At 40.8% G+C, this 13,214-nt stretch overlaps 2 long non-coding RNA genes across 2 annotated transcripts; one reads left to right on the top strand and one right to left on the bottom strand.

Moving 5' to 3' along the window:
- Nucleotides 1–4,362: 4,362 nt before the first annotated feature.
- Nucleotides 4,363–5,259, top strand: LOC131537342 (uncharacterized). The gene is made up of 3 exons (XR_009270253.1): nucleotides 4,363–4,477; nucleotides 4,606–4,661; nucleotides 4,857–5,259. It is a non-coding gene; the product is annotated as an uncharacterized LOC131537342 (long non-coding RNA).
- Nucleotides 5,260–12,493: 7,234 nt separating this feature from the next.
- LOC131537340 (uncharacterized) lies at nucleotides 12,494–12,903 on the bottom strand. The gene is made up of 3 exons (XR_009270251.1): nucleotides 12,826–12,903; nucleotides 12,654–12,762; nucleotides 12,494–12,557 (listed from the first exon to the last, which is right to left on the bottom strand). It is a non-coding gene; the product is annotated as an uncharacterized LOC131537340 (long non-coding RNA).
- Nucleotides 12,904–13,214: the final 311 nt, after the last annotated feature.

Genomic DNA, 13,214 nt, shown 5'->3' with positions numbered 1-13,214 from the left:
TGGGCCCCATACAGGCTGTAAATATGGGCCCTACATGGGTTTGTCCATGGGTTCCATGTGGGCCCCATCTGAATCAGCCCATATTAATCTCATATGGGGCCTGACTGGGTTTGTCCATGGGTTCCATGTGGGCCCCATCTGAATTAGCCCATATGAATCTCATATGGGGCCTGACTGGGGCTAAAGTGGGGCCCAAATGGGAAACACATACAAGACCCATATTGGTCCCACTTATGAAGCACATGTGGGATATACTAGGGCCCAGTATGGGTACTGGACTGGCCCCACATAGTGTATATGAGTGTTTTGATTAGGGTTTTTTGAGGCATCTCACCTGGACAATATAATTATAAATAATAATTTACTATATTGATAAAAGCAACATCAGTATTTCAGTTAGGTAAATATCAGTTTTCTGCATGAACATTCCACTCTTTATTAATTTACAAACTCGCAAAACATGAAAGTGTGCAATTTGAAAAATCATATATTAAAATGTTGTACAGGTTCAATATAATACTTTATTATCATTTTCTGACACATTTGTTATACTTTAACATTAACATTAACATTTTGATAAGCCAACAGGGTCATACCATCTCAACAACTGGTCTTATGTAACTAATCTTACATAACGTAAAAATTGACAGTTAACAGTTAAAAGCTTAATTCACCCAAAAATGAAAATTCTTTTGTCATGTCACTCCAAACACATAAGAAATTAATTAATTTTCAGAACACAAATGAAGATCTTTTTTTTTTTTATCTGAGCGATTTGTTGCTCCATTGAAAGTTTACTTCCCCAAAACTCTGATGCTTCAAAACATACATAAAGAGATTGTAAAATAAATCCATATGAATCGAGGGGTTTAATACAAGTCTTGTGAAGAGACATGATCACATTACATGGTAAACAGATTTATATTCAGCTTTTATTTACATATAAACATTGATCAGTGAATATATAAAGAAGTTCAACGGTACTAGCATGAGAACAAACTTCATTGGTTCTCACGCTTCAAGCAAGCAGGCTTGACTTTCCGTCTATTAAAACGTCATTGTCCGCTGATCAGTGTTTATATGTGCACAAAAGCATAAATTATATCTGTTCATTTAAAGTGACTGTCTCTTCAGAAGACTTAGATTAAACAGCTCAATTCAAATGGATTTTTTGTATGATCTTTTTAAGAACATTTAAAAGTGTCAGTTTTGGGATTTGACTTTTAATGGAGGGCCAGAAACCTCTAAAAATATCTTAATTTGTGTTCAAGTCAAGTCAAGTCAAGTTGAGCTTTATTGTCATTCCGCTACATGCGGGGCATACAGTGGAACGAAATGTCGTGCCTCACAGGACCACGGTGCTACATAAATACAGGCATACAACAATGGAGTAAGGCAATATAAACCTATACACAACTATCCTACTGATAGATTTTGACTATAAATATAAATATACTATCTATAAAAAAGTACCTATACAAACTAAAAAATACAAACTATACAAACTATACGAATGCTTCAGATAAGTACTGTACATGTGCAAGGAGAAACATTGAGTTCAAGCAGCTGGCTGGGGAACAGTGCAGGATGATTTGTAGTGCATGAGCATGTAAACATACATATATTACTGAGTTCTTTTGTGGGATTTGTGTACACAGCAGTGTGTGTGAAAAGTGACTAGTGCGCATAGAGGAGGAGAGTGTGCTACTACAGGTGGTTTGTACAGGCCCACTCACCTGTGTGTAGCACACTTGAATTGCACGTTACATGTTACAGGAGGTAGGGGTTTGTATGGGGGTTCAGAGAGGGGCGGGGTGATTTGAGTTCAGGGCTCTCACAGCCTGGGGAAAAAGCTGTTGAGCAGTCTGGCAGAGCGGGCTCTGATGCTCCGCACCGTCTTCCTGATGGTAGGAGCTGGAAGAGACTGTGGGAGGGATGTGTGGAGTCCTTCACGATACTATTGGCTTTGCTGGAGCATCGTGTGAGGAAAATATCCAGGATGGAGGGAGAGGGGCACCGATGATCCTTGCAGCGGTGTTCACTGTCCGTTGTAGGGTCTTGCGGTCTGCTGCAGTACAGTTCCCGTACCAGACAGTGATGCAGCTGGTCAGCACACTCTCAATGGTGCCCTGTAGAAAGTGGTGAGGATGGGTGGAGGGAGACTTGCTCTTTTCAGCCGGCGGAGGAAGTGTAGGCGCTGTTGTGCCTTCTTGGAGAGTGACATGGTGTTGGTGGACCAGGTGAGATCCTCTGTGATGTGCACCCCCAGGAATTTAGTGCTGCTGACTCTCTCCACAGTCGAGCTGTCGATGGTCAGTGGGGGGTGATCACCGGAGTTTCTCCTGAAGTCCATCACAACCTCCTTTGTCTTGCTCACATTGAGGACGGTATGCAAACTGGAGCGGATCGAGTGTGTTGAGATGAATGAAAGTCTTATGGGTTTGGAACAAGTAAATGAGGGAGAGTAAATGATGACAGAATATGCACATTTGGGTGAACTATCCCTTTAAGAAACATCAGTGCTCTTCTAAATTTGACACTGACAGAATGAAGAAACACAAAAACAACAAACTCACCTGAACTTACAGTATAATAATAAAATGTATGTGACCCTGGACCACAAAACCATATAAGGGTAAATTGTTCGAAATTGCGATTTATACATCACCTGAAAGCTGAATAAATAAGTAAATAATCTTTCCATTGATGTATGGTTTGTTAGGATCAGACAATATTTGGCTGAGATACAACTATTTGAAAATCTGGAATCTGAGGGTGCAAAAAAAATAAATCAAAATATTGAGAAAATTGCCTTTAAAGTTGTCAAAATGAAGTTCTTAGCAATGCATATTACTCATCAAAAATGAAGTGTTGATATATTTACGGTAGGAAATTTAAAAATATCTTCATGGAACATGATCTTTTCTTAATATCCTAATGATTTTTGGCATAAAAGAAAAATCAGTAATTTTGACCCATACAATGTATTTTTGGCTATTGCTACAAATATACCCCAGTGACTTAAGACTGGTTTTGTGGTCCAGGGTCACATATTCTGTCTCAAAAACTACACAATTTAGAAACAAACAAGAAAACAACACAAACTGATAACACTCCTGGAGACGGTCTTTCTCGTGCTGTTCTCTAATCTCTTTCCACTCGTCTCTGGTCCCAGTACAGCACTTGGAGCCTTTTCTGCCTCTTTTACATTTTAAATGTCCGCTTATTTTCAACAAAGATCTATGATATTATGATATTAAATTATGAGGATAAATTCGAAACGAAACGCTGAATTCATCAGGACTACTTTGTCAAGCGGAAGGTGTTGTCAGAGACGAATGTTGAGCGTGTATGTGAGACCCATTTAAATTCTGGAATTTGTGATCGTCCCTGCTAAAATGTGTAGGCTACAGTAAAAGAAAACAAATATATTTTGATAAATGCATAAGCAGGCTAACATTGTAATATTGATAATTCAAACAAAATGAAACATCACAATAGAAAATAATGCATTTTCATTTAAAAAGCAGTTATATTGATCAGATCCATAAAATCTATATTCTTTGTTAAAAAGCGACTATTAACCAAAAACATTAAAGGTATAAGGATGTATTTTAAGTGTGAAATAATTTTGCCCACATAGATCCCATAAAGGTCCCATATGTTCAAACTTATATGGGACCCAGATTGTGAAACACACATGGGACCCACATAAATTGCCCCATATGGGGCCCACATATCAGTGTTGGCTGGGACATTGTGGGTGGGACTAATTCCGAGTTCACACTGCACGAGTTTAGCCCGATTTTTCACTCGCCGACAGGTTTTGATAAATCGCCGATAAATGCCCGACATCGGAGGCAAATCGGAGCTCGTTCACGCGAGTGACAATCGCGCAGTGTGAATTATCAAAGACGCGATCTGAGAGAATCGCCGACACGTCGCCGACGCCCGCAAAATATTTGGCATGCTAAATATCTGGAGCTGTCGGCGATTCACAATCACGCTGTGTGAAATGATTTCTGACTGAAAACTACATCACGATGGGCAGAGGGAAGTTCGGTGAGGAGTTATAGACCATATCAGTATTTTAATATGTACAATTATATCATACAGAAACAAGCACAAACGCTTGACCAGTCGCAACATCAGCATAACAGTTACTGCAAAATTATTATTTACCACTCTTTGCAGAACACAATCCCTGTTCCCTGCATCTCCCTCCTGCAATCTGTTTTTGTTTTTGTAGCTGGAAATCAGCACACAGACAATTTGCGGGCTATATTTTTTTAATACTTGAGCTGATCAGCAAACTGTGTTAGTGTTGGTTGATAGGTGTTTATATTTGTTCAAGCTTGACAACCTTATGACTTTATTTTCTAATATATATATTTCTCATTACAGATAAGAACAAAGATTAAATTGTAAGAAGGGTTGCTTATAAAAGCATACAGTACATCTGAAACTGCTGAGACTGGTAAGGTTTTTGACTATATTTCCGACCAGGTACATTGTTCTGTCATTCTTAAATAGAAAACAAATCATCAATCATCATTTGCCTTTTTTGTGCGTGTGAGAAATATTAACATTTGTTGTTTTTATCAGATCAGCTGCTATAGAAGACAAAATGAAATCTGAGTGCAGAGACATGCAAAGGAATAGTAAGTATATTTTAATGTCGTATCACCTCTGTTATAGAGATTTTTGAATCAGGCCTAATAGAGGGGGATTCGGTCAATCTTGGAAGAAAAATGTTAGCAATGTGTCCATTCCAGGTGGCTAATTTGTGCTTCCTTTCAGTCATTCATGTAAAAATCTGTTATCTAATTTTGTTTCTGTTTTTTTTTTTTCTAAAGCTGCAAGACACTACTGACTAGGCTGTGCCCAGGTCTCCGGAACCTGCGACGACGCTCAGCTCCATTGGCCCTTAGTCTGCGGCTTCGGATCCACCAGCTCTGTCTCCATCGGTCGGCCCCCAGATGTCGGCAGCCACACCATCTACATCTTGGCTCCTCCCTCCCTCGACTCCGCCGTGTGTTGTCAGCTCTGGGATGCTCTGGGTCTGTGCCATGTGCCAAACACCATCTAAGCCGCCAGGACATCATCGTCATCCTCTCCATCCTCTCATCACCATCCCTTCACCACATCCTGCCATCATCCCCGCACCTTTGCCTCTCACCATCCCTACACCATCTCCTTGTCCACCTCCAAAACCCCTCCATCCCTCCCTATTCTGTTGCTTGAACTTTATCATCTTCAGTCTTTGCACACGCATCTATTCACTTTACATGTTTTTTTTCTTCGGAAAATTGCATTGTAATTTTTATTTATTCATTGATGTAAAATTCTTTACTTTTCAGTAATACAGGTATAACTGAAATGTTCTACAAATGGATAAGATGGCTCTTCCATAGCATTTCAGTCTTTTTTTCATTTATTATGGTTTTTTGTATAATGTTTTAAAATGTACTTGAGTATGTTTGTAGTAATATAAAAATACTATTAACATACTTGTATTTCAAGTGCATTTTTAATACATTTAATAGTATGTTTTATTAATAGTATAACCCAAGATGGCGGCGCGAGTACATCGCGAGGCTCTGGGTCTCTCCAGATTTTGCAATTTTGCGGTATTTTTCTTACTCATCTCGGCCTGTTCGTGCAGAACAGTTGTGCCTTTACATCGTACACCGTTGTGAGCTTTTGGATATCGGTTTGCGAATTTCCGACACTTTTATGGACAATCTTCGACTCCTTCCTGAGATCGCTAGGACACCCGAGGCTATGCACCCTACCCGGCCGGGCGGAAGTGCTCGCAGGCGGCGTCGAGATCGTAAACAAAGGCGGGGGAAGCGCGGAGGACTAAGAGCTAAGCTAAGGCTAACACCACACCGGCTCTCTTTACCCAGCATTTTCCTTGCCAATGTACGGTCGCTAGTGAACAAAATGGAGGAGATTCGACTCAGCATCACACACAGCAAGAAACTTTTGAACTGTAACGCCCTAATCTTCACGGAAACCTGGTTAAACAGCGGAATACCGGACACCGCTATTGAGCTAGCGGGACGCCACACACTCGGGCGGATAGAACATTAGATGGCTCCGGTAAGACCAGAGGTGGTGGATTGTGCATTTACATTAACAAAGCTTGGTGCACAAACTCTGCTATTGTTGGGAGTCATTGTTCAGCTAACCTTGAGTTTCTCATGGTTAAATGTAGACCGCTTTATCTACCGCGGAGTTCACTTCCACCATTATAACTGCAGCCTATATTCCCCGGATGCTGATGCCAAGCTTGCTATGAAAGAACTTCACGCAGCCATCAGTAAACAACAGACTGATCACCCGGAAGCGGCTTTTATTGTTGCAGGTGACTTTAATCACTCAAACTTAAAGTCAGTGCTACCCAAGTTTCACCAGCATGTTTCCTGTCACACCAGAGGAAACAAAACCTTAGACCATGTTTACACAAACATGGCTGGAGCTTACGTTGCGACACCCCTCCCCACCTGGGACAGTCAGATCACCTTTCTTTGTTCCTCACCCCAAATATGCACCCCTCATCAACCGTGTGAAGCCATCAGTGAAGACCATCAGTGTGGCCTGCGGGGCAGATTCCACACTCCAGGAAAGGTTTCTACACACAGACTGGAGTATGTTTGCTTCTCAAGCCACCAGTGGCGCTCACACAGACATTGACTCTTACACCTCCTCTGTATTGGATCATATCAATATCACCATTGACAGTGTTACAACCCAGAAACAGATCACCACATATCCAAATCAGAAGCCTTGGATGAACAAGGAAGTGCGACTCCTGTTGAAGTCACGCAACACTGCCTTCAGATCAGGAGATGCACAAGCCTACAGCACATCCAGAGCAAACCTGAAGAGGGGCATCAAAAAGGCCAAGCACTGCTACAAGCTAAAGATAGAGGGACACTTTTCCAACTCTGACCCTCGACGCATGTGGCAGGGCATTCAGGCCATCAGTGACTACAAACCCACCCACTCCACCCCCGCAGCCACTGATGTCAACTTCCTGAACGAGCTAAATTACTTTTATGCTCGCTTTGAAAGAGACAACAGAGAAACTGCCACCAAGCTCAATCCCTCAGATGACCACCCACCAATCATACTCTCCTCCACAGATGTCTGCAAGGAACTGAACCGGATCAGCGCGCACAAGGCTGCTGGACCAGACAACATCCCTGGTCGTGTTCTCAGGGCATGTGCGGAGCAGCTCGCTGGGGTTTTACAGACATTTTCAACCTGTCTCTTGCCCAAGCAGCCGTACCAACATGCTTTAAATGCACTTCCATTGTGCCAGTGCCAAAACACTCTAGTCCGAGGTGCCCTAATGACTACCGCCCTGTAGCACTCACACCCATCGTCATGAAGTGCTTTGAGCGGCTGGTCCTGGAACACCTAAAAGACTCTCTACCATCCACATTGGACTCACACCAGTTTGCCTACCGTAGCAATAGGAGCACAGAGGACGCAGTTTCCATGGCACTGCACTCTGTGCTCACTCACCTGGACAATAAGAACACTTATGCACGTATGCTGTTTGTTGACTTCAGCTCAGCATTCAACACTGTCATCCCAACCAAGTTAATAGCCAAACTTGGAGACCTGGGCATCAATACCTCAATGTGTAACTGGATTTTGGACTTCCTGACCAACAGACCCCAGAATGTTCGATCAGGATTCACCTGCTCCACATCCATCACACTTAACACTGGTGTACCACAGGGCTGTGTGCTAAGCCCGTTTCTCTACTCCCTCTTCACCTCTGACTGCAAGCCTGTGTATGGATCTAATTCCATCGTCAAGTTTGCAGACGACACCACGTGATTGGCCTCATCAGTAACAACGATGAGACTGCCTATAGGGAGGAGATCCAGCACCTGGCCACATGGTGCACTGAAAATAACCTGCTCCTCAACACCACCAAAACGAAGGAGCTCATCGTGGACTTCAGGAAGGAGTCAAGAGACACACACGACACCATCCACATCAATGGAATGGCTGTTGAGCGTGTCTCCAGTTTCAAGTTCCTGGGGATCCACATCTCGGCGGACATGTTGTGGAAAACCAACACCTCCAGCCTGGTCAAGAAGGCTCACCAGCGCCTCTTCTTCCTGAGGACACTGAGGAAGAATCAGCTCTCCTCTGCTATCCTGGTGAACTTCTATCGCTGCGCAATAGAAAGCATCCTGACCAACTGTGTCACAGTATGGTATGGGAGCTGCTCTGTTGCGGAGCGCAAGGCACTGCAGCGGGTGGTGAAAACTGCCCAGCGCATCACAGGGACTCCACTACCTGCCATCGAACACATCCAGAGGAAACGCTGTCTGCATCGAGCTCGCAGCATCCTTAAGGACTCCTCTCACCCAGCCCACAGACTGTTTTCTCTCCTGCCCTCCGGTAGGCGTTTCAGGTGCCTCCGGACCAGGACCAGCAGACTAAAGAACAGTTTCTTCCCCAGAGCTGTCTCTTTACTGAACTCTACCCCCCGTTGATCCACTTCCTCATATATTATTAACTCTTCTCTCCTACCTCACATCTGCCTTATTTGCACTACTGAATGTAAATATTTATCACAGTAACAACTGTTTACTTTTGTATCTTGCACTACCATACCTAAATTGGACTATGCTCATTTGCACTGCCGACTGTTGTTACATTATCAATGCTTACATTAATATTTTGTACAGTTAATCACTTCCACTGCACTTTTACACCTTGTTTATAGTAACAGTCATCTGTATATATATTATATTGATAGTACATATCACCTGTAAATTCTGCCTATAGTAATAGCCATCTGTATATTTATTCACTATACACATTCACCTGTAAATTCTGTATATTTATTCACTATACATATTCACCTGTAAATTCTGTACATTTATTCACTATACATATTCACTTGTAATTTCTGTATATTTATTCACTATACATATTCACCTGTAAATTCTGTTTATATTAATAACCATCTTTCTATATATATTTATACATATACTCAGTACATATCCTTGTCCTGCACTTATTCAACCATTGTATATACTGCACTTGCTACTATTGCACTTCTGGTTAGACCTAAACTGCATTTCGTTGCCCTGTACCTGTACTTGTGTAATGACAATAAAGTTGAATCTAATCTAATCTAATCTAATCTATTGTTTTTCACCAAAGTATATATGCTACTGTACTTTTTAATGTACTTTATGAATATTTGTAATGTACACAATATATAATACATTAAAGGTTTCTAAATATCAAAGTGTACGTGTGTGTATATATTGAAAAATATAATACTAATAAATATAATATAATATACTAGTAGTGTAATGCTAATGCATTTCTAATAAGCTAAAATACAATTGAAATGTACTTGAAGCACATTAAAATGATGCTTCAAATATACCTTACCTGTAGTTCATGAAGTATTAAAAGTACATTTTAAATGTATTTTTAAAAATACACTTAAATTGCACTAAATATACTTAAAGTGGTTCCAATTTAACACAATTTTAATATATTAAATATATTACAAGTAGATTAAAATTGAACTTAAACATATCTTGAAATACACTTAATATACTTAAAGTTGTTTCAAAATAATACATTTAATATGCAATTAGTACAGTATAATATAAATATATTAAGTGTGTCTGAAAAAGCACAATTTAAATATATTTCTTTTTCACCTGGGGAACCTGCCATGAATGTGGTAACTATAGCAACGTTGTGGCATCTCGGAGAGAATGGAGGCCCGCAGATTAGCTGGTTTTGTGTTAGCTGCTGTTGACAAAACATACATTAAACTGCAAAGACTGCCTACACTCTCCTGACCGCAATGTCTGGGTTGCTCCGAGACCACAGGGCTGGTGGGAGCAAATGCGGTGGAGGGAGACAGACTGGGTCCAAAACCTAAGAATGAGTAAAATCACTTACCTGCATCTCTGCCATTTACTTGCTCTGCAACTGGAGAAGAGAGACACGCATCTCCGAACAGCAGTCAGTGTCCAAAAGAGGGGTGGTTCAGAGAGCATGAACAATCATTTTCACACATGAATTGGCACCTCTGAGTCCTGACCTTAACCTCAGTGAAAGTCTTTGGGATGTGCTGGAGGAGATTTTACAAAGTGCCTGACCCTTGCATTGTCAATACAAGATCTTGACCAAAAATTGATGCACCTCTTAATGGAAATAACCACAGTTCTTTCAACAACCCAAAGACTTTCACTGAGGTCAGGACTCAGAGTGCCAATTCATATGTGAAAATAAATCTTCATGCTCCCTCACAACTACTCTTTTTTTAAAGTTTGATTCTGATTAAACTTGCCATTATCATCCTGGAATATGGTCGTGGTATGTCACCTGACATGGTTGTTTAAAAAATTATAAGCTACACACTCCATCCTAGTCTATACCATGCTAGAAACTTAATAATCACTGTAATAATGATCCAATCATAGACTCTTAATTATTTGAATATTACAATGCAAGCAACAACTTATTTATTTATTTTTTGGCAGGCAGTGTATAAACTATGAATTAAATATAAACTAAACAGTTTGCAAATTGAATGCTTGTTAAAGTGTAACCCAGTGTTGTTCTTGTCATACTTTTAAACACAGACACATTTACTAAAATTTTATTTAACAAATAAATAAAACCGTTCAATGTATGATCTTTTAGTCCAATGTTGCAAAAAAGCAGACTAGTACAATTTGGACAAAAGTGTGTACATGACACCTTAAAAAGTCAAATTACTGCTTTTATTTTCTTGTAATCTAACTTGTAAAGTGCGTGTGAATGTAAACTTCCTGACAGGTGTGTTGAGGAAAGCTGAAGCTAAACTATGCAGGACCTCCAGGACCGAGTTTGGGCACCCCTGCTTTACATGCATTTTAAAAGTTAGATTTAAAAAATAAATAAATAAATGTAGTTATATTAATTTAATTTAAAATAAAATATAAAGATGTACAACCTTTAACTGACATCACATGTTTTATTTTAAAACTCTAAAAGACCTCTGAGACCAAAGACTCAGACCAAAAAAAATGTGCATTCTAAATTACCTAGCTATCATATGCAATGTGTGTGTTTTCATAAATGTCTGAGTTCATTACAAGATAGTTTTACCTGTTTGTGTTTCACTTGAATTACTGGCACTGCAACTACTCTCTTCTCCTGACACAAGATAGACAGACACACAATTTGTTATGACAGTCTGTTACGTTGACTGTAACCTTATTTAGAACTTTCCCTTTCTACAAGTTCATCCTCTTAGGTGGGTGTTACACTCTTCCTGAACGGGTCACATAAGAATGTCCGTCAGTTTGTTCTGCAACAGAAATGGGCTGCCTGTTACTCTCACACTCAGTATCCGATGACGGCACTTGTTCTGACTGAGGAATCGGCCGTAGATGAGCCCGGTTTCTCCGAATCACTCCATCTTCTGTGCCAATCAGATAAGATCTTGGGGCTGACGTCTGAGACACCACAGATCCCTGTGTGACCGAACGGTTACAGACCAGGCGGGAGTCAGCCTAACCTAAAGAATGATTCTTGATATAATTTTTGGTTGTCGACTACGCCACTTAGGGACTTGCACCCTAAGAATATATTACAAGCCACCGGCTTTTATCTACTCAGAGCACACAGGTTCGTTATCAGCAAGTAACTGGGCAGAGTCATGGGTTCTACAAAAGGATATTTTATTATAACAAGCCTCAGTCACACTCTAAAAACCACCCTCAATGGAGCATTAGACAAACACTAATTCAACATACCTACAATAAATTACAAAGAAATGAGTTGAAAGGCTGAGATGTCAATACCAGCAACGGTAAATTACAACAGAGATCAACACATTCATCAACGTGACCATACAGGGCTGGAGGACATCTCGTTGGGCACCCCGGCTGGGAGTGGCCTATAAGAAAAGCAAAAAGTAAAAGCTCACTTCATACTCACACCTCACCACACCACACAAGTGAAAGTAAAGCACTCAAGTGCACAGGAGACCCCACTACCACAGCCCCAGGACACCCTCGTAAGTGGCCCTCAGCTCCTGTATGGAAATACAAGAAAATAATGAATACAAATATACAATAAACAATTTTACACCACTAGCGGTGTAGACTAATACAAAACAATAAATGGGTTCAGAATGGAACAGTTAGCTGGACTTACACAGCCCGAAAATCCAGCGTCCCCAATAATGTCATAAAAATCACATAAAGAAATAAATCACAATAATGAATATACGAACACAGGAGAATAACTCCTTTTAGTCTTTAACAAAACCAAAAGAATAACTCAACTTAAGTCACAAACACATACAACAACGACCAGACAAAATATCTTAAAGACAAGAGAAAAAAGAAAACTACACATCAATTCACCATTTCACCTTTCAGACAGACAACAAACCAGATTAACTGGAAACAAAAGAAGAGAAAATCAAAATCCAAGCGAGACAACAGCGCTGGCCGGGCCGCTCACACTACTGCCACATATTGCAGCACGTCATGCCCAACCTATCCAACACGAAGATACCAAGGGTCAGAATATAGTAAAATAAATGCTAATGGAATAAATGTTCAATACATACCGACGATGACAATTCTGTTTACCTCGGTGAACTATAACTGGTGCACGGACGCCGCGAAGATGATAATTCTGTTCACTTAGGTGAACTGCAGCTGCTGCACGGACGCCACTAACAACCCGCGCCACAAAACGCTGCAATGATACACATTATAAACGCACGCACACCAACATTAAGCCCACGTGAACGCCACTCACCTGAATAAACAGCCAGCCAACTCCCTCCTATCGGCTCCTGTATCAAAAGGTCCCACTGATTTGCTTGCTAACTCCCAGTCTATACCAGCACCAACAGAGAATATTTAGTAGTCATATCCTAGGAAAATAAATCACCCATAAACGCTTACAAATACCTTTTTCCTGCAGCACGAGCCGGAATGACAACACAATAGAGCGGATGTTACAACCGATTACATCACAACACGGCACAGCCTATTTAAATACGCTTTTCCTAATTGGACATAACCAATGAGTGACATCTACGTCACCCACTCACTACATTCTTCCCCCACCTTTTGCATCGTCGGCCCGACGGTGAGGAAAAGCTTTCAATCCCACGGTCTAAACATGACAGAAACACTACTGGT

The sequence above is a fragment of the Onychostoma macrolepis genome, chromosome 03 (genome assembly GCF_012432095.1).
Source record: "Onychostoma macrolepis isolate SWU-2019 chromosome 03, ASM1243209v1, whole genome shotgun sequence".
NCBI lineage: Eukaryota > Metazoa > Chordata > Actinopteri > Cypriniformes > Cyprinidae > Onychostoma > Onychostoma macrolepis.
The sequence above is the reverse complement of the archived record's forward strand: the minus strand, read 5'-3'. Positions and strand labels throughout refer to the sequence as shown.